We start from the raw sequence: 26894 nt of genomic DNA, 5'->3' as shown, positions 1-26894 counted from the left end.
CTGCCTTAGAACATTGTGTCTTGCTTCCATGATGGGAAAAAGGTGAATGAGGTACTGCTCCTCTTCACACTAAAACAGGGATTCAGGCTGACAAGCTCTGCTGTCTTTACCATGGCCATTCTAATGGCTAGAATTCAGTCACACAGCCACACCCAAGTTCAAGGGAGGCTGGAAAATGTATTCCAGGGATCCTCACACAAGGATGGCTCACCCTTCATTTCTGAACAAAAGGGAATAACCTGATATTAGGGCCCGGATGAAGCAGCTGATGATCTCCAGAAGGGAGATCAATCCTCCCATGTCCACAGTTCCCGTAGGGCCCTTATCAGGATTCACCCAAATGATACAATTATGAGAGGCTCATCTCTGAGTTGGCAAACATTAGTACAGCATATGGTTTCCCTCACAAAGGGAGGGAAAAGCTAAGTATTTCCTTGAGACACTCAATGACCCCATTTTCTGAGTAAGAACCATCATGTCTTACACTTGATGCTTTCATCCCCAGCACTAGAAGCTGACTTCCTTCTCAGAGCAATCCACAAAGAAAGCATGCTTCCCTTCAGAGGCATTTTACACATGAAACAATGGTAGAAACAACACTGTGCTGGAATGTGGACGCAGACGATCAGCTGACACACTCCTAGGTTATTTACCCTCACCAGCCTCCCAAAGCATGTGACTGAAAATCATGCCTCAGCAAGATGGCAAATCAGCATATGTCATGGACCTTTCATAGTCTGTCTCAGATGTTCAATCACTGACATGCAAATGACCCAATACACACAAGCATGTGCTTTCTTACCAAGGCATATCTTGACTTATCTTGCTGTCCTCCACAATGCATCATCAGTAAGAGCAGTGGCTGAGTGAATATAGTCTATTCATTTATTTTATTTGCCATGAGTTCAGACCTCTGCATGTGTCCACATAAAAGCTGTCAGTGTGGAGAACAAACAGTCAGCTGCATGACCCATTCCACACACAACCTTGCTCACAGACGTGAGATAAATACTTTCTGACTGTAACAGTGACAATACCAGTGATGCTCATGACAGCACAATCAGTGGCAATACATAAAGGACTGTGCTATTCCAAACTTGTGGGTCCAGTCAGTCACCATAAGTTGTGCAAGATCCTAGGTTTTAATATGGTTCCCTCACCTGTTGTCATTCCTCCTATCTCCCATCCCTGTTTTAATTTTCTCTATAGTGCATATCACCATTGGACATATTTAACTTATTTGTGTTCCTGTCTCCCCCATTCTAGAAGCTCTGTGAGGGCAGAGAATTATGACCATGTTATCCAGCACCAAAACAGTGCCTGGCACGTTAGAAGTGCTCACTAGACATCTGTAGAAGGAATGGATGAAATAAAGAAGACATTTGGATTCTTTCCTCTGTATCTGAAGATTTTAGCCACAAAAGAAATTATCCCTTCAATGCTCCAACATATTCACATCCTTTTTTTTTTTTTTAAAAAATATATTTTATTGATTTTTTTACAGAGAGGAAGGGAGAGAGATAGAGAGTTAGAAACATCGATGAGAGAGAAACATCGATCAGCTGCCTCCTACACATCTCCTACTGGGGATATGCCCGCAACCCAGGTACATGCCCTTGACCGGAATCGAACCTGGGACCTTTCAGTCCGCAGGCTGACGCTCTATCCACTGAGCCAAACCGGTTTCGGCCATATTCACATCCTTTTGACACACTTGGAACATCTCAAAAGGAGATCTCACAGACAAACCACTTTTTTTTTTTTATTTTTTAAAAATATATTTTATTGATTTTTTACAGAGAGGAAGGGAGAGAGATAGAGAGTTAGAAACATCGATCAGCCGCCTCCTGCACATCTTCTATTGGGGATGTGCCTACAACCCAGGTACATGCACTTGACCGGAATCGAACCTGGGACCCTTCAGTCCGCAGGCCGACGCTCTATCCACTGAGCCAAACCGGTTTCGGCCAAACCACTTTTAAAGCAGGGTTTCTAGAAATGCAAGTAATTGTCATTCCATCTTAAAATCCCCAAGTAAACTGAGAATGGTCAGAATCCTCAAGACTGGAACTTTTGGTAGCCTTTCACCAAACAAGAATCATATGTGCAGGCCTGACTCACTGTCCACCCCAGCTCTCTCCACTCCAGAGTCCTGCCCCTGGAATGGCACCCTCACCAGCACTCTAGGCATGAAGCCAGACAGAAAGATGGGAAGTTCCTTCAAACAGCTTTAGAAACAAAAATTTGCCTGAGTCCCACATATATAAAATGATCAGACCCTAGACTCAGCTCTACTCATGGGAAATTATTTTAAAGAAAAATAATGGTTCAAGTTAAAATTCTCAGCTATCCAAAAGTGGCCATATACCTGATAAATTACTTCAGGTATTTTTTTAAAAAATTACTGAATGCTATGGAAAAAGTGCAGAGGTTCCTCAAATAACTGAAAATAGAACTACCATATGATCCAACAATTCCACTCTGAATATTTACCTGTAGAAACACTGACTCAAAAAGATATATGCACCCCCATGTTCACTGCAACATTATTTACAACTAAATGCCTGGTGCATGAATTCGTGCACCAGTGGGGTCCCTCAGCCTGGCCTGCAGGATTGGCCAAAACTGGCTCTCCGACATCCCCTGAGGGGTCCCGGATTGCAAGAGGGTGCAGGCCAGGCCGAGGGACCCCACCAGTGCATGATCAGGGCCAGGGAGGGACACGGGAGGTTGGCCAGCCGGGGAGTAACCGTGGGAGGGCTCCAGGGCATGTGCGGCCTGTCTCATTCAGTCCCAATCAGCCAGACCCCAGCAGCAAGCTAACCTATCAGTTGGAGCATCTGCCCCCGGTGGTCGGTGCACGTCATAGTGAGCAGTTGAGCAGCCTTAGCATATCATTAGCATATTATGCTTTGATTGGTTGAACAGCCAACCGGTCAACCAGACACTTAGCATATTAGGCTTTTGTTATATAGGATAGTCAAGATATGAAAAGAAAATGTGGTATATATATATATATATATATATATATATATATATATGTATATATATTATTGAATCATAAAAAGGAAATCTTGCCATTTGCAACAAGATGGGTGGATTTTAAGAGCACTATGCTAAGTAAATAAGTAAGACAGAGAAAGACAAATACTGTATGATTTCACTTATATGTGGAATCTAAAAAAAAAACAAAACCCAAAACACCAAGCTTATAGAAACAGAGAATAGAGTGTTGGTTGCTAGAAGTGGGTGGAGGGGAAGAGGGCGGTGGGTGAAAAAAGTGAAGGAGTTCAAAGGTACAAACTTTCAGTTATAAAATAAATAAGTCATAGGGATGTAATCTACAGTATAGTGACTATAGTTAATAATACTGTGTTGCATATTTGAAAGCTGATGAGAGTAGATATCATCACAAGAAAAAAATTGTACCTATAGTGATGGTTATTAACTGGACTTGTGGTAATCATTTTGTAAAATATACAAATAATGAATCATTATGCTTTACATTTAAACAGTGTGTGTGTGGAGAGTGGATTTGGAGGAGGGTATGGGGGGGTTAAATAGTGAGGAAAAAATAAAAAAATATATATATATATTAAAAAATAAAACTAATATAATGTTATATGTCAACTATTCCTCAATAAAAACAAATAAGAAATCTCAAAAATTCTATTATGAAACGTAAATACAAATAAATGGAAACTAGAGGAAAAAAAATCACTGAAATGTTTTTTTTTAACTTGGAAAGCTACTGCTTGCTTGATGGAACTTTTAAACCCATGTTTTATTAAATTCTGACATATGGAGAACAGTGTCTATTGGCAACAATAATGATCCCTATTCATTCTTCTGTTGACTCTAAAACAGTAATTAAATAATATTCCCAAAGTAATGGTAAGAGACTATCATCTTGAGAATGTATAACAAAAAATATTTTACACATCAAAAGGTTTAATACACAGGACACTTTACACATTAGAAGTTTTTAAAATAGTTGATGTCAGGCTCTAATAATTCATGAAAGAATGGCAAAGTTTTTAAATTCCCAAAGAAGAGTTGTTATAACACCTCCCACCATACTTCTCAAACATTCCACTGAGACTTTCTTCAAATATACTCTGGCCAAAAGGTTTGCTTCAATTTTTTAAAATATATACTGTCCCAGTTAGCCAGTAAGTGCGTATTATGTGTTAAACCCAGTGCTAGGCATGAGGAATACTGAGACAAAGATACAACCTTCATTGTGAGTAACTGGATTTATCAGCAAAATACAAAGGATGAACTAGATGGTAGCTAGAATGATGTCTAGTTAATTTGCTTTGCTTTTACTTCAAACAACTTCACACAACTGTAAAACTTTAATAGCCCAGCCAGTGTGGCTCAGTGGTTGAGTGTCAGCCTATGAACCAGGAGATCACAGTTCGATTCCCAGTCAGGCCACATCCCTGGTTGTGGATTGTCTCTCATCATTTCTATCTCTTTCTCTCTCTCCCTTCCTCTCTGAAATCAATAAAAATATATTTTTTCGGAAAAAAAAATATTTACCAGACATCAAGTTAAGACAGGCAGCAACAAAAAAATGAAACCTCAAAGTAGTTTGATTAAATGGAAAATTCTTGATCCCTGGTTTTAATATTTGATGTTCTAAAACTTATACATCTCAGAGCTTATTGACTTCCTAGAGACATTCCCCTCTTTTTCCTTTTACTAAATAAACTTTTATTTCAGAATGATATTTGAATTACAGAAAAGTTGCCAAGATAGCACAGAGAGTTCTCAGTCTACCCCAATGTCAACATCTTACATGGTACTAAATTGTCAAACCAAAGAGACTGACATTGGGTGTTATTATTAACTAAAATCCGGGCCTATTCAGAGTTTCATCTTTTCCACTAATGTCCTTTTACCAAGATCCAATCCGGGATATCACACTGCATTTAGAACTACGTTCCTTTTATCTTCTACTAGTGGCCCGGTGCATGAGCTTTGTGCACAGGGGAAGAAGTGTTCCTCAGCCTGGCCTGCACCCTCTCCAATATGGGACCCCTCGAAGGATGTCCTACTGCCAGTTTACAGGGATCGGGCCTAAACCGGCAGTCAGATATCCCTCTCGCAATCCGGGACTGTTGGCTCCTAACCGCTCACCTGATTGCTCCTAATCACTCTGCCTGCTCACCCCCAACAGCCCCGGCTGCTGGCCTGCTTGCCCCCAAACACCCCTCTCTGCCAGCCTGATCACCCCCAACTGCCCCCTGCTGGCCTGCTCACTCCAAACTGCCCCCCTACTGTCCTGATCACCTCCAACTGACCACCACTGACGGCCTGCTTGCCCCCAACTGGCCCCCCTGCTGGTCTGCTTACCCTCAATGGCCCTGCCCCCCACCAGCCTGATCACCCACAACTGCCCCCCCTTTCTTGGCCTCTAACCGCCTCTGCCTCAGCCCCGCCACCATGGCTTTGTCCAGAAGAATGTCTGGAACAGGGGTCCTCAAACTTTTTGAACAGGGGGCCAGTTCACTGTCCCTCAGACCATTGGAGGGCCGGATTATAGTTTGAAAAAAAACTATGAACAAATTCCTATGCACACAGCGTCGGCAAAAACACCCAGCGGGCCGGATAAATGTTTTCGGTGGGCCGCATGTGGCCCGCAGACCATAGTTTGAGGACCCCTGGCTGGAAGGTCTCCTGGAAGGTCTCCCAGTCTAATTAGCATATTATCCTTTTATTAGTATAGATTGGTCACCTTAGTCATCTTTCCCTGGAACAGAGAATGGGTCGGAGAGCTGTTGTCTTCATTATGAGCTGGGGAAACTAAGGCTTTAAAATGCCAAGTGACCAAGATCCCTTAGCAGGCAGGGAGAGCAAAGCCCACATCACTCTATACCCTTCCTCTATGTCTTCCCTCCCCCTCAGGACTCTTGGCTTTCAGAGGCCCCTCTGGAATGTTCCATCTGACCTACCTCATCCCAGTGCAGATAATAAGATGCCCCTACTAGGGCTCAGACCTGGCAGAAACCCACCCCCTGCCCTACCACCTCTTCCCCTAGATTTGAGGCCCAAGACAATGTCTTAGTGACTTCATCTAGGGCAGAGCAAGACTCTGTGCCAGAGAGTGAGAGAGAAACACTGCTATTCACCTATGCAAATCATTTATGATAGGTGAAAAATGCCACAAATTATTTTCAGTTTCTCTAAGAGGAATAGGAATGGTCTGTGTTCCCACCCCTTGAATCCGGGCATGATTTGTTCTGACCAAAAGAACTTAGCAGAAGTGATATTGTACCAATTCTGGGCCTAGAATTCAAGAAGCCTCGCAGCTTCTATTCTCATTCTCTTGGAATCCTGAGGTGAGGCCATCATGTGACTAAGTATGTGCTAGCCTGCTGGAGAGGCCACTAGTCATCCAGCCAGTAGCCAGCCCACTGCCACACAAGTGAGTTAGACCTTCCTAGACCCATCTGAGGTGACAGCTGACTTCATGTCCAGATAAACTGAGTCCAAACTACCAACCTAAAGAATTGTGGACAAATAAATGACTTGTTTTTCCTGCTGAGTTTGGGGATGGTATGTTACACTGCAAAGGCTAACTAATATCAATTCCTCATCTCTCTCTTGGTAGTGGGATTCCAATTTTAATTCAGGAGGCAGGGAGCCAATCCCCAGATAGTTCCCTCTTAACCTTATTTGCAGCTCACCTGGGCGCTCTGCTTTTCTATTTTCCTACCTGCCTCTCAAGTAAAAGCAAGGGAAGGAAAATCATACAAAGTATACAAAACTATGCAACAAATAATTAAAACATATATCTTTCCCAGACCTAAGCCCAAAATGAGTTGTGCAGTACCATGAAGCACAGTCAAATGTAGAGAAAAGCTCTCCTCCCTTAGCAAAACAAACACAAGTCCAATCCCACCTCCTGAGGAACAAGAGCATGGCCACAATGTCACATACTCTTTCCAGAACTCACTCCAACTTGGCTTTGACTCTCAACTAAAGCAGTTCAGGTTTTCTAGCCCCATTGGTTTTTGTTAATGGGCTCCAGAACACCACATGCAGCCTCTTCAAGCAAAATGACATCATGCACACAAAACTTGCATTTAGAACCAAACCAAAATACCACAGATTTGAACATGACATGGTCCTACATTTTCAGCAACAGTGATGGACTACAAATCATGCAATGACATTACTTATCTTTTCTAAAGAGTGGTCCTCTCCGGAAAGAAATGCTATTCTAATAGGCCCATGCTCCATACCAGTCTAACTTCAGCTGCAAACGCACTTAAAGGATACACAACACAATTGCTCCCAACAGTGGCTCACTGAGAGTTGGGGGATTTGGGAAGTGCTCTACCCAGTTTCTGGGATAACTTGAAATGGCTTCATTTCCTCTTGGGCATCACCTGTATAATCGATTCCACCTCCAAATGTATTCCTGCAAATCTGAGTTCACAGAAACTTTTAGTCAAGGCAGTCCCACAGAGAGTTAAATGGCTCACTCTGTGATGGATACCCTCACTTAGACTTGGAAAAGAGATCAATGGACCACTCCAAAGTTGCCTGTAATTAGATACAGAACAAGAACAAAAATAATCTGGCCCTCATTTTCACTTCAATAAAACTTTTCCTGTAGTAAATCTGTTCAGGCATTTAAAATCAATTGCAATTTCCACTTTTTCCTAAGCCTTTACATTATTTACTCTTAAGAGAAAGAAGGAAATTAGGTAAATAAAACCTGAATTTTAAATCTGAATTCAAATTGCCTGGGGCTATTCACACTTGAATAAATAAATCAGTGTAGCATAAACTAATAAATATGTCATATATGTGTAAAACATGTTTCTATAAAGCATTCACCTACCTTTAACCCAGCCTTTTCATTGAGACTACACGTTATGGAAAACTCCACACATAGAGCACCTTTCCTCCTAGTACTTTGAGGTCTTTATAAAGGAGCAGAACTTTCTAAACAGGAAACCAAAGCACAGAAAGGCGTGGCCATTTTCCTCAGTGACACCAGAACCCCAAATTCCTGGCATTCCCGAGCCATAAAATCAAGGCTCACATCTTCATACACCACATGTTTTTCATGTGGAGGTGGGTCTGTTCAATGAATTTAACATAAAAAAAAATATTTTTTTATTTTTGCAATTTAGTCAAAGTGACAAATAGGAAAGAAAAATTTGACATGACCAATGGCAGTACCCATCCCCATGAAAGATTTACCTTCTACTTCACACTCTGACTTAAGTGTATTCTGAAACTACCTTCAGCAAAGTCAATGAGAGGACTTGCTCAGAAAGCCCAGGCTTCTGACTTTCCAAATACATAAATCAAAATGCAACAGGTCACACAAAGCAGATATTTAAATCATTTCACTATGACAGATTAAATTATGAGACAAATAAGCAAGGCTCTGGTGAAAAATGAATTTGCTCATAAATATGAAAACGTATTTAGTATTTAATAACTACTTTTCAAACAAGAAATCTCTATTTTACTAAGAGCAATGAAGCCCTGACATATGCTTTGCGTCACTCCCCACCTGAACCACAAAGTAATTAGGAAGCACCTGAATAGCGATGTGGGCTCTGATTCAAGCTTCCTATGTGATGACACTTTTCCACATGGCACCTGAGGCTGTCAGGTGCTTCTTATGTTGGTAGATAGTCAAGGACATTACTCAGGCTGCTCCTCTCCCCTACATATTCTCACTTCAGAAAGCCAGTGCTGGCTGTTTTCAAAGCACACTTCCTTTTCTTATGATGGAAATTCTTCCATGTACCTGGGAAACAAGATTTAATGCTGTTCATTATCCAAGAGAAGCTACAATTATTAGGAATTGTGAACAAAGGATGAGTTACTGAGATCAGCTCAACAGAATGAGACAAAATAAAAATTCCCCTGAGGACCCAGAACTGCAAAATCCAGTGGTTTTAACTACCTGTCTCATAGATACCTGTATACTAATCAGTGATGGGGAAATGAGAGACCCAGGCTTAAGGCACCATTATTCCGCTTTGAAAACTGTAAGATGCTTTCTTGTGCAGGATTTGGTTCAATTAACCACAGGATGGGGGGGGGGGGGAGTATTTCTAAGCTATGTGGTCAAGCTATCAGTTGGACCCTAGGTTCAGAAATTAGTAGGAAATAAATGAGCCATTACTGAATTCCATGTGCAAAACATGTTTCTATAAAGCAGGCTTTTCTCTGGATGATTGAAATCTTCAAAAGTTAAGGCTCTAATAAGTTACCACTAGCATCTTTAATTTCTCCACTGCGACCAATAAAGCCAACATTCTCAGTGCATTGTTTTGCAGTATACAATGGAGCTACAGCAGATACTCATCCTGCCTCTATCTCTGCTTTTCCCTTATTAGGGCCATTCCATTTCAGGAAAAGAACTGCTAATTTTACTTGGTGGCCACTAAAATGTACAAGCCTAGAATACCTGCAGTGTTTATAGCTTCTAAACTTTAATTAATCATAAATTTTTGGACATCAGTGATTATGTTTATTGGGACGGATGCATATATATCTACCTCAAATTCCGGTTTTGCTACTTATTAGCTGTGAGACTTGGAGATCTCTCACACATAAAAACATTAAAGAATAAAGGAGCTATTTTATAAGGATACCAGTGATTCCCTGTACGTGGCAAGAAATTTAAAAGATGAACATAGAATAGCAGTTCTTGAGTTTTTTGGTCTTAGGACCCTTTTATTTAATATTCTTAGAAGTTACTGAAGACACCAAAGAACTTATCTTTAAAAATTCTAGAAAACACAATAATATACACTCACACATTCCAATAGCCAATATGTGGTATTTAGAAAATTCCACTATACACATGTGAAAAAAAAACACACACACAAAAAAACAAAAAACAGAGTAAAGAGGTAAATAATGTCTTAACAATACTATGGAAATTGTTGTAGCTTCACAGACCCCTTAATAGGGTCTCAGGAACTACTAGACATCCTCAGGTCATATTTTGAGAGCCAACAGCCTAGAATATTATAACATCAGAAAGGAGGAAAACTATCAAAAACTATTAGAATCATATCAAAAGGATTCAGGAGGCAACACAGAGCTCCCATTGATCAAAGATGGCACAATTTCATGGTCCACAAGAATAAATGCAATAGATTGAAACACTAATATTTTTAAATTTATTAATCCTTAATAAATCACGCACACCTCTCTGTCACTGTCTCCATGTCTGTCCATCTCTCTCAATGGTCACCTTTGGAGAATATTACTATTTAGATAGCTCATGGAGCCAACTAATTATTTTGAAAACTGATAAATAAAGAAGAAAAACATCAGATGTTTTACCTGCCTTTCGTACATAAACTATACCTCAGAATAACCAAATACCTGATTCATAGGAGTTTCTCTTTATAAAAGTATTCTAGTTACTAAATGAAGATATGATTGAAAAAAATATTCTTTTTTGTTAATCCTCACTGGAGGATAATTTTTTCCCATTGATTTTTAGAGAGAGAGTCGGGGAGGTAAGGGGGAGAGATCAAGAGAGAGAAACATTGATGTGAGAGAGACACATCAATTGGTTGCCTCCCACACATGCCCCTGGTTGGGATCAAGCCTGCAACCCAGTTATGTGCCCTTGACTGGACTCAAACCACTGACCCTTCAGTCCATGGACTGATATTCTACCACTGAGTCAAACCAGCTAAGGCTGAAATAAGATTTAGAATCCCATAGGCAGCAACAATCATCATTGTCTGTCAAGAAATCACACACACACACACACACACACACACACACACACACACACACAGAACTGATGTTAAGTGACTCCTGACAGTTACACACACTCATAAAGTATTCTTTCTTTTTTATTTTTTTAAAATATATTTTATTGATTTTTTACAGAGAGGAAGGGAGAGAGATAGAGAGTTAGAAACATCGATGAGAGAGAAACATCGATCAGCTGCCTCCTGCACACTCCCCACTGGGGATATGCCCGCAACCCAGGTACATGCCCTCGACCGGAATCGAACCTGGGACCTTTCAGTCCGCAGGCCTACGCTCTATCCACTGAGCCAAACCGGTTTCAGCAACATAAAGTATTCTTGACAAAAAATGGAAATAAAATTTGATCCAGCCTCTAGATGTAACTACCAGTTTAAAAGTAATACAATGGCCAGGGGAACAGGGATGTAATCAGCAAAATCCAACTGATGGGAAACTGCAAAATAAATGATTCACTCTGGCAAAAAAATTAAAAAATATTGCAAGGAAAAGACAGTGAAGGTGAACCTATGTATTAAAAGGGACTCAGGAGGCTGCAGAGCTAACCTGTGATGAGGACAAAAATCATAATTACAGTATAATCACAATCAAGAAATATAAATATAATTCACCACAGAAAAGAGTGTAGAAAACTCTTCACAGATAAAAATATAGAAATATAGCATGTTTCTCCTAGGTGTAGGCAATATAGGAGTTTGCTTTTCTTTGCTTCTATTTCTCTGAATTTTCCAAATATTTTTAGTTACTGTATTGTTTTAAATGTGGAGGAAAACTAATAAAATTTATTTTAAAATCATTTATACTATCAAAGCTCTACAGATAGCTTTTTTAAAAAAATATATTTTTATTGATTTCAGAGAGTAAGGGAGAAGGAGAGAGAGATAGAAACATCAGTGATGAGAGAGAATCATTGATCGGTTGCCTCCTGCACTCCCCACACTGGGCTTGTGCCCTGACCAGGAATCCAACCATGACATCCTGGTTTATAGGTTGATACTCAACCACTGAGCTATGGGCAAGATAGCTATTTTTACATAATCACATTTTTTTTTTTATATTTCTATAACCTTTTCAATGGCTTGGATAGAGGAAGAATCTATCTATATATATATATATATATATATATATATATATATATATATATATATATATATATATATATAAAAGCCTATCTATATACATAAAAGCCTAAGTGATGGGACGACCAGATGGCAGGCTGGTAGGTATGATGTACACTGACCACTAGGGCTCATGGCTGGTGAGCGCAGCTGTGGTGGTGCGAGCCTCTCCCGCGGACACTCCCCCTGCACACCCAAGCTGCGGAGGTGGCAGGCGCAGTAGGCCGGGATGATCAGGAGCAGTGCTGCGCCCAGCTGGGGCTCTGGCTCCTCCCTGGCTGCCTGCCACTTCTTGTACTTCGTGCTGTGCAGGATCAACACAGACAGGAAGCTGGAGCTTGACGAGCTGGAGGGTAAGGCTGGGCTGGCCGGGCTGCGGCAGCAGAGGTCCACTGATCCCTGCAAGCCAGGCTGAGGGACCTCACTGGTGCACGAATCCATGCACTGGGCCTCTAGTATTATAATAATGAAGAAAATATTAAAAACTATCATTGAGGAATTTTTACATTGAATTGTGAAAGCAATATAAGAACACCCTGTTTATATTTGGGAAGGGTGGATAGCCTTCATTATCTTTTCCACTACAAATAGAAAAGAACTGCCATTTTGTAAAATCACATCTGAATAACCTAGCTCAAGGAGGTCTTTTTAGGTTCTTCTAAAACCTCAGTTTCAGAAAGCCTGGGACCTAATGAAGGGGTTTTTGTCCAGATCTGGATATACTAGTGGTATATATCCAAATACTCTGTCCACCCACCCCACACCACACCAGCCCCACCACCAACCAGCACCTCCCATGCCTTTCCATGAGCTCAAGGAAGAGAAAGAAAAGTTTAGTTTAATGTCAGGATTCCACACCTGGTAATACCATATTCCCCAAAGGAATTTGTGTCCCACAAACAAAAATGAATTTTTTTTTCATTTTTAGAGAAAATGTTCCTTTCAGCTAAAGACACTTAAAGAATGAGGCAACAACTTGAAGTCCTACGCAAGCTTCAAGTGTTTCACTTCAAAAATAAATGAAAGACTTTGTGCACCAGTGACTATTAATAATTGAACATGAAAAAGACTGTTGGAAATTTGGCATGGATAATTGTTATGTTTTCCACACAGGTCTAATTAAACTTGATTTGGACTGCATAGTGACTTCTTTTTTTTAATCCTGCTATTAAACAAACAAACAACAACAAGAGAAAAATCTGAAACTGCCAGTTCTGTGCTTTATATATTTTGTGGGAGGCTGCATCCAAGTGAGGGAAGAAGTCAAAGTGTCTCAATATATGGGAGTGTAACCGTGTAGCTGAAATGTGCAGCTGATCTGCCATTTATTAGCTGCCTGACTTTGGGCAGGCTGTTCAACCTCTCTGGCAGCATGGGTTCCTCACCTATAAAATAAAGATAAGAGTAGATGGAATTGGAGAGCATTATGCTAAGCAAAATAAGCCAGTCAGAGAAAGATAAATATCACATGATCTCACTCATTTGTGGAATATAATGAACAACATAAACTGATGAACAAAAACAGATCCAGAGACAGAGAAGCATCGATCAGACCGTCAAACCTTAGAGGGAAGGTAGGGGAGGGTGCAGGTAAGGGGGAGAGATCAACCAAAGGACTTGTATGCATGCATATAAGCCTAACCAATGGACACAGACACCAGGGGGCTGAGGGCATGAGTGGGGGAAAGGGGCAATGGGGAGATAAGGACACATATGTAATATCTTAATCAATAAAGAAAAAATTAAATTAAAATAAAATAAAATGGCATATAAGAAAAAGAAAGAATGGGACTGTCAGAGCGCTGTTGTAATAATGTAATAACTGAGATGAGAAATGGAAAATGTTTAGGATAGTGCCTAGCACATATATGTTCTACAAATGCTGCCTACAATGGTTATTAGAACCTAATATGCCTTTTTTCTTTACTCTCCACCTTTTTCTTTTTTCACTCAAGAAATAAAAAATTGGCAAACTTCTAATTCTTTAGCCTCATCAGAGAATACTGTAATCTATTTTAAACCTTGACTTTTCTATTTCCCCAGAACAGAAATGAACTTTTTCTCTAGAAAAAAATAACCAAAGTTGAAGTTAGGTTCTCCTTTATTTTGTGCCAATCACAAATAGTAGCAAATTCATTAACTCCTTGAATCCAGAAAGAATCTCACTATTTCTAAGGTCTGAGGAAATCTTCAGAATTAAAGAGAATGACTTCCAGATCCCCCCAAAATCCATTGTATTAGGGATCTAGTATCTAGTTACATTACACCCCTTGGCAATCCATGCCAAAGACAATGATGAGGAGAAATTCACATCTATTGTAGAGAAAGGAACACAAGTCTTAAGGATTCTGGCAAATCATCTACAACTTTTACTTAAAATAAAATTCTAGGTGTGTTGGTACTATTGGGAGACTCCTGGACTGTGGACTTACTAACAGGACATGACAAGGATTACTGAAATCATAACATAAACCTAAAAAAGCATAAAACTTAAACAACAACAACACTGTATTCTAGGCTACAAGGAGTGGGAAAGGAGAAATGGAATGGGATTCACACATGCTTTGGGCTCAAAAACATGGGAATTGGTATGAAAGCTAAATGAAGTTGTAAGGCTTGCACTGAAGAAAAGAAGTTGGTAGACAAAGAAGATAAAAGAAATTTGAGGTGAGTGCTGTCCAGATAGTATAGTGTAAAGTGCTGAGTATGCAGTAAAATGTTTACTAGGAAAGAATACAAATAGTCCCGTGACCACATAATCAGTAGTCTTGTAGTCAATTAGACATCAGGTACACAGTCATATCTCTGATTTGATATATTTGTACCCAAGCTGAAGTGCATGTAAATTAGACAAATCTTTTACTCACCAGAATTCTTAGAAAATAAACAGTATTTATGTGTGCTAGCGGTTAAGTTATAGAGTGAGGATTTCTCCCTGTTCCACAGTTGCCTTAATGTGGGGAGAACTTTGATTGATATTCAAATCAGAAAGAATAGGATATAGGGATAAAGTCAGTAAAGTTGGTGAAAGATCACAAGTCTTCACTAAAGCCTATGTGATGGGAGGAGATGTCCCATGGAAACTGGTGTGGGGAGAAGTGCTGCTCTCAGGATGCACGTGAGGGGCACAGGCAGCTCTCAGACTCAGAAGCTCAGAGGCAGAGGGAGGCACGAGGAAGGAAGACACAGGAACATGGAATCACCAGGAGGCTTTGGATTGATCCAGGTTTAACTAAAAATCTCCAAAGGGCAAGGAAAGCCAGTCGACACACAGTTACCAAGCTAAAAGGTTGATGCCATAAGGAAAGGATGCAAATGCATTCAAAGACAGGAGATTCCATGGGAACCTAAAAATCATTGAGGTCATTTAATTAAAGGGGACTCTGGGTCATAAAACAACCCAATGACTTAGTAGGCTTTAAGGAACCCCTGGGACACCAGAGAGCAGGAGGACTAACAGGACTGGTTGTTTCTCCAGGGCTTGGATCTCAGTGGGCAGCTCAGACAGACAGCATGGTGGTTGAGATCTCCAACTGCGAAGCTAATTGCCCTGTTTGTACCTCCATCTATAAGCTCAAATTAAGTACTTGTTCTGCCTGCTCACACATCTGTCCCTGAATTTCCCTCTGTCCAAATGCTCTTGGTTAGTGATCACTAAGAGATCTTCTCTATAAGTAAGGAAATACAGGACTTCTTGACAACATACAACACAATTGTACACTGTCCCCATCTCAGCCATTTCAGAAAACACATTCTTAACCTAATCTTTGTATGTATCTCTGTCCTGTCATCGCTGTGCTGTGTGGTTTCTTTATTTTCCCATCGTTGCTGTAGCATACATAAGAAGACACCCAGAAAGTCTAAGTACATCGCAGACTTCAGCCACTGCCAGTGGCTTCTCACTTGCCTGCAACTTACTCCTTATACAGCTAAATTCTGAGCACCGACCCCAGGGCTAGGCAGCCATGCACTGGAACTGCGTAGTTACCACAAGGCCCAGAGGCCTCTCTGAGCCCCGACTCTTCTCTCTCACTCTTTACCAGCTGCATTCTCAAAACAGTGGCCTTTAACCTTATGAGAGGCTACAATATCCCTAGGGCCCCAACCTCTCCTGGTTTTCCAAAATACTGACCCAGATTTTCATTTAAAAGGACCAGATGTTTGCCCTAATCGGTTTGGCTCAGTGAATAGAGCGTCGGTCTGCAGACTGAAGGGTCCCAGGTTCGATTCCGGTCAAGGGCATGTACCTTGCTTGTGGGCACATCCCCAGTAGGAGGTGTGCAAGAGGCAGCTGATTGATGTTTCTCTCTCATCAATGTTTCTAACTCTCTATCCCTCTCCCTTCCTCTCTGTAAAAGGTCAATAAAATGTATTTAAAAAATAAAATTAAATAAATAAAAGGAACAGATGTAGAAGCCAACCATTGGAGAGGAGTAATATGGTAAAACATTAAGAGGCCAAACCTCTATATTTTATGCTATTCTTTGACTTTACCACCCAAGGTTCGGGCACTCTCTGAATACTAATCCTTTCCATGCTCCTCTCTCAAGACTGACTTTTCAGTCACACACCTGGTAAAATCCTGGTTCCAGAGCCCTGAGAGCTACATCTTAGTCCCAACTTGCCAATGTCAACAGTATGACCTAGTGACAGTCACCAACTTTCCTAGGCCTCAGCTTCCTTCTATGTAACGTTGCCAGTGCTGATATTTGCCAGCTGTAACGCTCTATGGTTTTAAGGTCCCCATTTATTCTTTGACAGGCATAAGTGTAGAGAACTATGATGATATGAAAATCCCAAGGTTCAATTCATATAGGAGATAAGCTTTTAATTTATAAATTTTTTTTCAATATGGGATCTTTCTAATCAGCCACCAAGCCCAATAAGAATAGCTATCATTAATGGCTGACTACATGCCAGGCACTGTTTTTGGCAGTTTGTAAACTCAACTGAGACTTCCTAAAGAATCATCTCCCACTTGACAAGCTTTACAATACCTAGTAAATATGTACACAAAATGACATCTTCTAAGCCACAAGAAGACTCATATCTAGAATAAACTAAGGCTTACCAAAAAAAATGCTAAGAACAAAGCAGGTGGTTTAGTTATTTTGAAAGCAAGAAAAAAAAAAATTATGTCAAAGCAGGACCTAACCTATTGGTTGGGTAGAATAGTATAAAACATCAGGTATCAAGGACAGGCAATGATCATCGGCAACTGTTTGTTCTCTTTATTAGAGGAAAATGAAATAATCCTTAAAGGCTCAAGTCCCAGATAGGAAATCCCAAGTCTCAGATTCCAGAATACTCCAGAGTCTAAAGGAACTTGTAGACTCTAAACCTTGAGTTGGGTGAAGTGATTCTTGCCTTGGGAATAGTTTGAGGGGAAAAATCCAAGGTTTCTCACCACCTAGCAATCTATAAATCTATCAAAGAGCTAACTTACCAAATTATACAAGTAATAAATGCAAGGAGCCAGAGATAGGAAAGATGTAGCAGCATGTTGGACTTTGACTTGGTTTTGTCAAGGAACAATGGATGAGATGTGGAGAAAGGGGAAGGGAGGCATTAGGACAGGGCAAATTAAAGGCAAAAGTAGGGATGAATAAACAGATTCTTTGGGGGGAGAGGAGACAGAGAGCAGAGTGAGTAGCTAGCGGGCAGCAGAACTGCTCTCTGCTGTAAAACATTTCATTCCAGGGCAGACCTTTGAGTGTTGGGAACTTCTCCCGCTATCTGTTGTCATCATCCTCAGCTGAAAACACGGGCACTCTTGCCCTCTGCTCTGTCATTTGTCTAATCTTTTCAGAATCAGTAACAAAAAGATGCTGTATCTCAAAGTTTGCATGCTTGAATTCCTTTTTCTTTTCTTTCTTTCTTTTTTTTAGATTATAGATTTCTGCATCCTGAGTACTTGGTGAGGATTTTTATCACAACCTTCAGATGTTTTAGATGATCAGGTTTAGCAGTTTATTATAAATTCCACATGCTTTATTTTCTTTGTGAGCTTTTCTAACCCCTTTTCCTTCTCAAGTATAAGGAAGGCTGGCTCAGATGCCTTACCATTCAGAGAAGTATTTTCTGAGCTGGTGGGCTTGCTCTCCCTCAGTTACTGCCAAAGCATGACACATATTACGAATGATAACAGATGCCTCTAACATGGCTTCCTACTTATGCTCCCTTCAAAGCTCATCATGGTCAGAGCCACAAGGGACTCAGGAAAACCTGGCCTCCTCTCGAATGTTTTGACTGCACTGTCAGTCACCTTCAGAAGCAACATAACCACATAAGACAAAAAGGGCACCAATCATTACAGCAACTGAACATTCTATGAACTCAAGTGGTTTAAACGATTTACGTTTTCTGTAGTAACACAAAGTGATTAAAGACAGAGTTTGCCTGATATAATATCACTCTCAGGACATAATGCAAAAAAAGAAATAAATAAGTGGGCCCCAAACCATTTAAATATAGTCTCCCAGTTGAATTCCCATTGAAACTAAAGGTAAGGAGCTTTAGAAAAAAATGGATAACCTGTTATTTATTAAAAACAACAACAACCCAAAAAAAACCCACAAATCCAGATACCTCATCTGAACCCTTACCAAAATCATTGTCTCCTCTGAATCCTGCAATCAGCAGGGGTGAGCCAAATGTCCAAAGGCATCAGCACTCTGGTCTCTATTCTGTTACTGCCTCACATCCAATGACCCTTTCCTCCACTACACCTGAGCCACCTACTACCCAGTCAAACATCCCACCCTTCGATTACAATATCCTCAGCTTCACCTCCCTTATCAAAATGTCTCACATTGTGATCAACCACTAGGGTCTCATCAAAAGTTGCATTTCATATCCCTTCTTATTCAGTTTCCTTTCTAAAAGCCATCATCTCCTTAACACTCTTTTCATAACACCCTTACCAAATGCAAAACTTAACTTGTTTACCCTTTGGTCCTCCTTCTGCTAAACCCCAGCCCCAGGTGATGCCTACTGTAGCTCTCTACAACTGAGCACCTACCTGGGCACTGGAGAAAGTCACATGCAGGCAGATAGTGTCATTCTACTTTCATGAGCACCAACTGCAAATGAGCACTCTGAAATGCTGGTTGATCCTCAGATTTCTCTCACTGACTCATTCTTTCTCTCTGCTCAACTGTTACTTCACTTTCAAACTTCCACCCCTTCTGACATCCACACCACCAGCACCAACCCCATTCTCAGGTGATCTTGTCTCCTAAAAGAGAAATGGAACCCTCACACAGAAATTACCTGTTATCAGATTTATACCTCCACCATCCTTCAGCTTCTTCCCTCCTGTTGCATCCCCTTCCCTCCTCTCATCCAAGGTTAACCACTCTACCTGGGCTTTAGATGCCTTCTCAGGCTTACATAACCAATTACCTTTTCTCTCCTGTTTATTCAATCAACATTTTCTTTTCAACCAGATCTTTCCCATCAACACTTCAATATCCTCAAGTCTTACCTTTAATCTCACATGTCTCTACCTAGTACCTAGTTTATTTTTCCCATTCTTTACCTTTGGCAATGTTAATGACTGTTTTTGGCAATGCTGATCAATCTTCTCCCTGAAATCCTCCTTACTTTGGCCTCTACAACACTCCTCTCCCTCCTGCTGTGCCTCCCTTCTCTATGCAGGCTGCTCCTCCTCTATCTGTTCTTTAGGGTTTGAGCTCCTCAAAGCTTAAACCTAGACCTACTTTTTATTTCACTGTATATCAGCAGTCCAAAAGCCCAACTACCCATAGAGCAGCGGTTCTCAACCTGTGGGTCACGACCCCTTTGGGGGTCGAACGACACTTTCACAGGGGTCACTTAAGACCATCGGAAAACACATATATAATTACATATTGTTTGTAATTAATCACTATGCTTTAATTATGTTTGATTTGTAACAATGAAAATACATCCTGCATATCAGATATTTACATTACGATTTATAACAGTAGTAAAATTACAGTTATAAAGTAGCAACGAAAATAATTTTATGGTTGGGGGTCACCACAACATGAGGAACTGTATTAAAGGGTCGCGGCATTAGGAAGGTTGAGAACCACTGCACTCGAGGCAAGCAAGGAATACAATTAAGTGAAGCAAAGTTGACTCTCACTTCCCTCTCAACACACAGCAAAAGAGCAGGATAACTGGCAATGGACCTTTGGAACCAGGTAAGGTGACAATAGGGAAAGATACAGACTATAATAAAATGAGAGCAGATGCTCCTACTGAGACAATGGTCATTTAGCACAAGCCAGAGGTCCCGAGTTATAGATGAAAACTCACAATTTTTAAATCTTGGCAACTGCATCAATTAAGGTTTCTTTCTGATACAAATAAAAGAAATCTTGGTTACATCCAAAGGAGAATGCATTAGCTCTTGTAACTGAAAAGCTCAGGAGTACAGCTGCCACTGGGTTTAATCAATGTGATCAGGACCAGTTTCTCTATCTGGATTCCACTTCTCCTTTGTCATCTCTATTCTCAAATATGCTCTACCCTACGACAGTAAGGCAGTTGCTCACCTCCAGACCACATCCTGCCAGGTTTTAACAGAAAACAGGAAAGATCCTCTTCCTGGAGCTCCCTCACAGTTTCAAAATTCCCTCTGATTTGGGCCAACTTGAACCAACCATTTGTTGCTAGGCTACTCGGGGGATGATTGGCCAACCCTGGGTCACACACTGCATTTGGAGTCAGGAGTGGAGCTTAATCTAAAACACAAGGTCTGCCCTAGCTGGTTTGGCACAGTGGATAGAGCGTCAGCCTGCAGACTGAAGGGACCCAAATTAGATTCTGGTCAAGGACACATGCTTGGGTTGCAGGCTCAATCCCCAGTAGGGGGTGTGCAGAAGGCAGCCAATCAGTGATTCTCTCTCATCACTGATGTTTCTATCTCTTTCCTCCCTTACCCTCTGAAATCAATAAAAATATATTTTTTAAAAATTCATGGACTCAATAAAAATATATTGAAGCACAAGGTCTAAAATTAGAGGATAGGAAATTTCTTAAAAGGAAATTAGGGTGCTGTTATCAAAAAGAGAAAATATATTCAGGGTTGCCAAAAAAACCATAAATATGCTACTTCAACTTACTCAAATATTTTAAAAACACTACACAGGCCAAATAAAACAGGTTTTCTGATTGAAGGGGCTTGTCAACTTCCAGTTTCAATCCTTTCTCTATTTGTTTCCTAGGGGATCTCATCCAAGATGAGCCTTCATTTACCATCTCTATACCCCAAATGCCACATTTTTATCTGACTCACAAATTCAACTGCCTACTCAACATCTTCACTTGGAAGCCTCAAACTCATGATCTTCTCACCCTCCATCTGTTCCCACTCAAAGCTGGCCTTCCTTGGAGTTGCTTTTGGGGTGGGCTAGTAAGAGGAGACAAAATCAACATGACTGAGGTATTGTTTGAAAAGAAAAAAGCCTTGCAGGAAGTTAATTATAAGACTCCACTGAAATTCTTTGTCTATTTAAAATATTCAAGAAAGACATTTGATATCTTAATTCATCTAAATTTGCAATTTCCATTTTCCACCTTTTCCCAATGAATTTTTAAGACACATAGTAATAAAGTTTCAACATAACAAATAAATGGAGAAAGATTGTCAATGGACTTTCAAAGATGCTTTTGCTTGTTAATCTGTTAATGCAGATGTCATGTTCTATCAAACATATTATCTAGTTTGATCCTGACAACAATCCAGGAGGTGGTAAAGCAAACACTAACATATTTCATCAAATCTAAGAAATCACTGATTGTAAGATGCAACATTATTTTATGAACCACTGGGGGGGAAAAACACCACAAATTGAAAAATAACATATAATGCACTGTAAAACAGATCTGTTTTTCAGATATATTAAAATGTAAAGTAACAAAAAGTATGTCTTAGAATCTTAGAAAAATAGTAGCATAAGGCTCACTTTTCAGATAAAGAACCAGAGGCTCAGAGACTTGTCCAATCCTATATAATAAAAGCATAGATGGCGTCATGCCCTCGTGCAACATCGCCATAAGATGACCTTGTGCACAGCGGAGGCAGGGCCTGGCAGCCACTCCACTCAGTGAGGCCTGGGGGTCCCATGGCTCTGTGCGGTGTGGAGGAGGCTGGTCCCAGAGTCTCTGCCGCATCATGCAGAGGAGGTGGGTCATGGCAGATGAGGGCAGTTGTGGGCAATCAGGCTGGCAGGGGAGGGCAGTTGGGGGCGATCAGGCCAGCAGGGGAGTGGTTAGGTGGTGATCAAACTGGCAGGCAGAAGCGGTTAGGGGCAATCATGCAGGCAGGCAGGAGAGTGGTTAGGAGCCAGCAGTCCCAGATTGTGAGAGGGATGCCTGACTGCCAGTTTAGGCCCAAACCAGCAGTCAGACATCCCCCAAGGGTCCGGGATTGCGAGAGGGTGTAGGCTGGGTTGAGGGACACCCCCCCTCCCCGCACAAATTTCATGCACCAGGCCTCTAGTTAATTAATAATTAATTGTCCTGGCCAGGTGATTCAGTTGATTGAAGTGTTGTCCTGTATGCAAAGGGGTTGTAGGTTCAATTCCTGGTCAGAGCACATACCTAGGTTGCGGGTTCAATCCCAGTCGTGGTGGGTGTGGGAGGCAGCTGATCGATGTTTCTCTCTTCCTCTTCCTCTCTCTTTCTCTCTCTCTCTGTCTCTCTTTCTCCTTTCCTCTCTCAAAACATATCCTCAGGTGAAGATTTAAAAAGTTAACAATAATAATTAATTGATAACTAATAAGTTAAAGAAAGGACTTGAACCCATGGGAATCAGTTTCCTAATCCATTTTTCCCCCAGTCTAGCTGTTAGGTTTGAATGATCTCTAGAGTTTCTTCTGGGGCTCCAAGACCTTTTCTCATACAAAGTTAGTGAAAGAATATCAGAACTGTGTCAACTCAGCAAATGCTTTTAAATTGACATGGATTCTAAAGACAGAATAATTTAGAACTTGACTTTTCTGTAACTCCTAGACAGCTTAGGAAATACTGCTAGCATAAATTGCAATGCATGCCATTATGTAAGAAAAAGATTACTTCATTAATTTCACTGCTAACTCAGCAAGGCTCCCACACAACCTTACAGTTTGCTATCAATTTTAAATATGATTTACAAGACAATTTTCACTTGTGAAGTGATATTAGTAGGCATCTAGTCAAGCTAAAACTTTCATTCTTTTATAATCAAGTGTACCCATTTGATGATTTTTTTTCTGTCCTTGTGTCTAAAATACCCATTTGGAAAGAGGCCATGCTATACCTAATCACCGTATAAATTAATGCAAAGTAAATGTGTAAGCCTAACAGTTCTAATCAGTTTGTGCAAAAAGCCTTTTGATTTCAATACCAAACATTAAAAAGAAATTTTGTGGCAAAAGCCAAGAAATTTGGTGTGTGGGATATGAATATGATAGAATAGGCTTAATTCATGATAAAGTTTTAAATGTAAATCTTATTGTTTTACAGTTGGTATTCCCCACAGTACCTAGAGCAGTGCCTTAAACATATAAACACCTAATAAGTACACATGATGATATACAATTAGAAAAACAATGTTCCCTCTGTTTTCATAAATGTTCCTTCTTCATGGCCTGTGCTGGCTTTGCAAAGGGAAACAATTTAGTAAATTCTTGGTGGTGCCTAGTGTGAGTCTATTTTTGCGCCAACAGGCACATCAGATGTAATACTGGAAGGCCTCAGGGAGTTGGCAGGCTAACCAGTAGTAACAAACATAAAGATATGCACGTGGTAGATTACCTCTAAGTATGCTTAATAACTGAGCATATTGAAATGCTTTTTTTTTGAATAATCATAAAAGCAACATCTAATCAAGAATATATAACAATCTTGAATTTGTATGCCCTTAACATGATTAATTATAAAGAGAAATTAATTAATTCATATTCCCAGTAAAATATTTGTAACATACTTTAATTAGGACCTGATCCGTCAAACAGACAAAAAGAGAGGAAAGATATGTAAGAGATGAAGAGCTAATTTAGGAAACCTGGTCCAGTAGAGGTACATGGAAGCCTGAATCTGAATAGAAAATGCATATCGTTTTTAAGCACACATTGACGACTTTAGCAAAGCAAGTCCCAACACATTTTAAAGAATGCATAGTAAACAAACCGTCTTTTCTATCCACAGTGTGATTACATTGGAAACAAACATACCCTTAAATGTATTGCAGATTTAAGATAAAGTCAATAAAAATTATAAAATATGAACAACTATGAAAGAACTACATAACAAAACTTGTGGGATACATTACCTGGAGGTAAAATATTTTATTTTATTTTATTTTATTGTTTAAAGTATTACAAATAGTAGTACATATGTCTCATTTTTTAAATATGATGTCCAAGCAGTACCCGAAGTAGAATTAAGAGAGCTGGTGTAGCCACTTGCTAGATGTGACCTTGGGCAAGTCACTCCTCTGAACCTGTTTTCTTAATTATTACTTACTCATCCCTCGGGGCTACTGCAAAAGAAATTAAGGCAGGGGGAAATATTTTATAAACCCTAAAGCACTATACAATATAAGGTATCATTTAAGGATACTAGTAAGATGTCCTGTGGCCCAGATTATTGCAATGACTTTTCTGGTGGGAAGGGGACTATTTAAGATGAAGTCAAGAGGGTTCTTCCTAAAATATAAACCCAACCGATCATGCATTCCCAGGTTTAAAGACGCCTTCTTGCCAAAGGATAAATTCTCAAGTGTTTAGCTTTGTGGATAATGCTCTTCAAAAACTGGCACCTTGCAGACCCATCTCTGGCTTTCCTTTTCAAAGACCACAGCAAACGCACAACTGACCCCTGATCACACTCTCTTCCACACATCTTTGCCTTTGCTATTTTGGTGGAATTTCTGGCTGTGATTATCACACCACATCCAGGACTCCTTGGCTGCTATTATAGCCCCATAGACACCATCGGGAGGCTCTGACCAGCTCTGGGCAAGGAGGGCCAATGCCTTATTCTTCCCCATACCTTGTACAAAGTCCAACATACAGCACTCAGTAAATGTTCCTTGCTTGACAAGCAAGGGAGGCCCACATTTGCATATCATAAAAAGATGGTGCCAAGGAGAGACTCTCAAGGGAAGGTTGTCAATTGAAAAAGGCTTAGAGGCCCTAATAAAAATACTACAGGTTCACATCTCTTTTAAAATGCCCCAAGGCCAGATGTGTTTTGAAATTCAAAAATGTTGACATTTTAGAAAGGTAATATATATGCCTTATGTTCCCAGTAGAGTATCTCAGCACTCCATACCCAAACACAGTAATACTTCTGCAGCAATATAAATAAGCACACTAAATGAGATAAATGAAGACTATAAACAGATTCTGATTCGTCCAAGTCAGATTTCGCCACTAAATAGGTTATGAGAGCTTTCAGAGCCTTTGGATTCAGGTAGTAGATCCATATCACCTGATTTGCATACATAGCTCTTTCAGATCCATTTTTCTCTTTTGCTCAGATATTCCCTATAGCAGGATCAACCTATATTTAGGCAACAAATAAAAGTGGCCACATACCTCAACAGCAGCAGATAGGCTATAAAATACTCTGAGAAGAAGGGGTTCAAAGGTACATACAAATGGTCATCACCACTGGTAACTGTTGCAGCCTCTTAGAGCAAGAAAAAAATCTCGGTATCCAGCACTGAAGGACCAGGTGAGAAAAGCAGCAATACACAGAGCAGAAAATGACTGCATGAATGACTGTGTAAATCAATCCATCAATCAATATGATTAGGAAAGCCTATCGCTGATTTCTAAATGGCTCTCCAACAGGGGAATGTGGAAGAAATACTAGTATACCAATACAATAGCATTCATATGCCAAAATCAAGCTGCCCCAGATCAATCCAACTTGCTCCCATATCAAAATGGAAATAGCGGTGTATGCTATCTGCTCTTCAGGACTTCAGGGTAGAACAGAATAATTAGTTTTTGCAAAAATTATATAGATATAGACATATATTCTTTTAAAATATATAGTATAGAAAGACTCCCATGCAATGCCTCATGTGGAACACTTCTTTTAGAACCAAATGTTAGCAGAAGTAAAACTTTCCCTGAGAAACTGGTAAGTGCTTTCCTTTCTACAAAGAAGTATGCACTACATATCTAAGAAGAGGAAGGAGTATGCATAATCTCATTTCCAATGAATCCTAACACCCTGACATCCATTTTGTGTTTATCTATGAATCAAAAAGTTCTTATTTCAAGTCTAAGGAGAATTCTGCCTTATAAGACTTAGAACAGGCACCTCTTGATTCCGTCACACACCAGAGGCCAATAATAACAGCAATAGCTACTATTTAACCCTCTGAGTCCTCACTACATACAAGGCAGGGAGTTGAGCACGGTGAAGGCTTCAATTGATATTAACTTTAATAAAAGAATGTACTTTGCATCTCTCTGAGGATTAGTGACTTTGAGAATGTTATCATATGTCTCTGGGCCTTCGGTATATCCTCTTTCGAAAAGTATCTATTTAGGTCCATTGCCCATTTTTTTGATTGGGTTGTTTATCTTCCTTTTGTTAAGTTGTATGAGTTGTAAATGTTGGAGATTAAACCCTTATCGGAGATAACATTGGCAAATATGTTCTCCTGTGCAGTGGGCTTTCTTATTGTTTTGTTGGTGATTTCTTGTGCTGTGCAGAAGCTTTTTATTTTGATGTAGTTACATTTGTATATTTTCTCTTTAGTTTCCATTGCCCTAGGAGCTGTATCAGTGAAGATATTCCTTTGGCATATGTCTGAGATTTTGCTGCCTGTGGATTCCTCTAATATTTTTATGGTTTTCCATCTTATGTTTAAGTCCTTTGTCCATTTTGAGTTTATTTTTGTGTATGGTGTAAGTTGGTGGTCTAGTTTCATTTTTTTGCATTTATCTGTCCAATTTTCCCAACACCATTTATTGAAGAGACTGTCTTGACTCCATTGTATGCTCT

The 26894-nt window shown here is 40.1% G+C and overlaps 1 protein-coding gene across 3 annotated transcripts in view; it reads right to left on the bottom strand.

Moving 5' to 3' along the window:
• The window catches only part of STXBP6 (syntaxin binding protein 6), a 266791-nt gene that overhangs the window by 219593 nt on the left and 20304 nt on the right, over window positions 1–26894 (bottom strand). Inside the window, exon 1 of one of the 3 annotated variants that reach the window (XM_036354224.1) lies at window positions 8570–8700. The exons of the other annotated variants lie outside the window; for them this stretch is intronic. The gene's annotated coding sequence lies outside the window, so the exon portion shown is untranslated. Of the gene's footprint in view, window positions 1–8569; window positions 8701–26894 lie in introns of those variants that run through there. 3 annotated transcript variants of the gene reach the window in all.

This window comes from Myotis myotis, unplaced genomic scaffold (genome assembly GCF_014108235.1).
Source record: "Myotis myotis isolate mMyoMyo1 unplaced genomic scaffold, mMyoMyo1.p scaffold_m19_p_1, whole genome shotgun sequence".
Classification (NCBI taxonomy): domain Eukaryota; kingdom Metazoa; phylum Chordata; class Mammalia; order Chiroptera; family Vespertilionidae; genus Myotis; species Myotis myotis.
The sequence above is the reverse complement of the archived record's forward strand: the minus strand, read 5'-3'. Positions and strand labels throughout refer to the sequence as shown.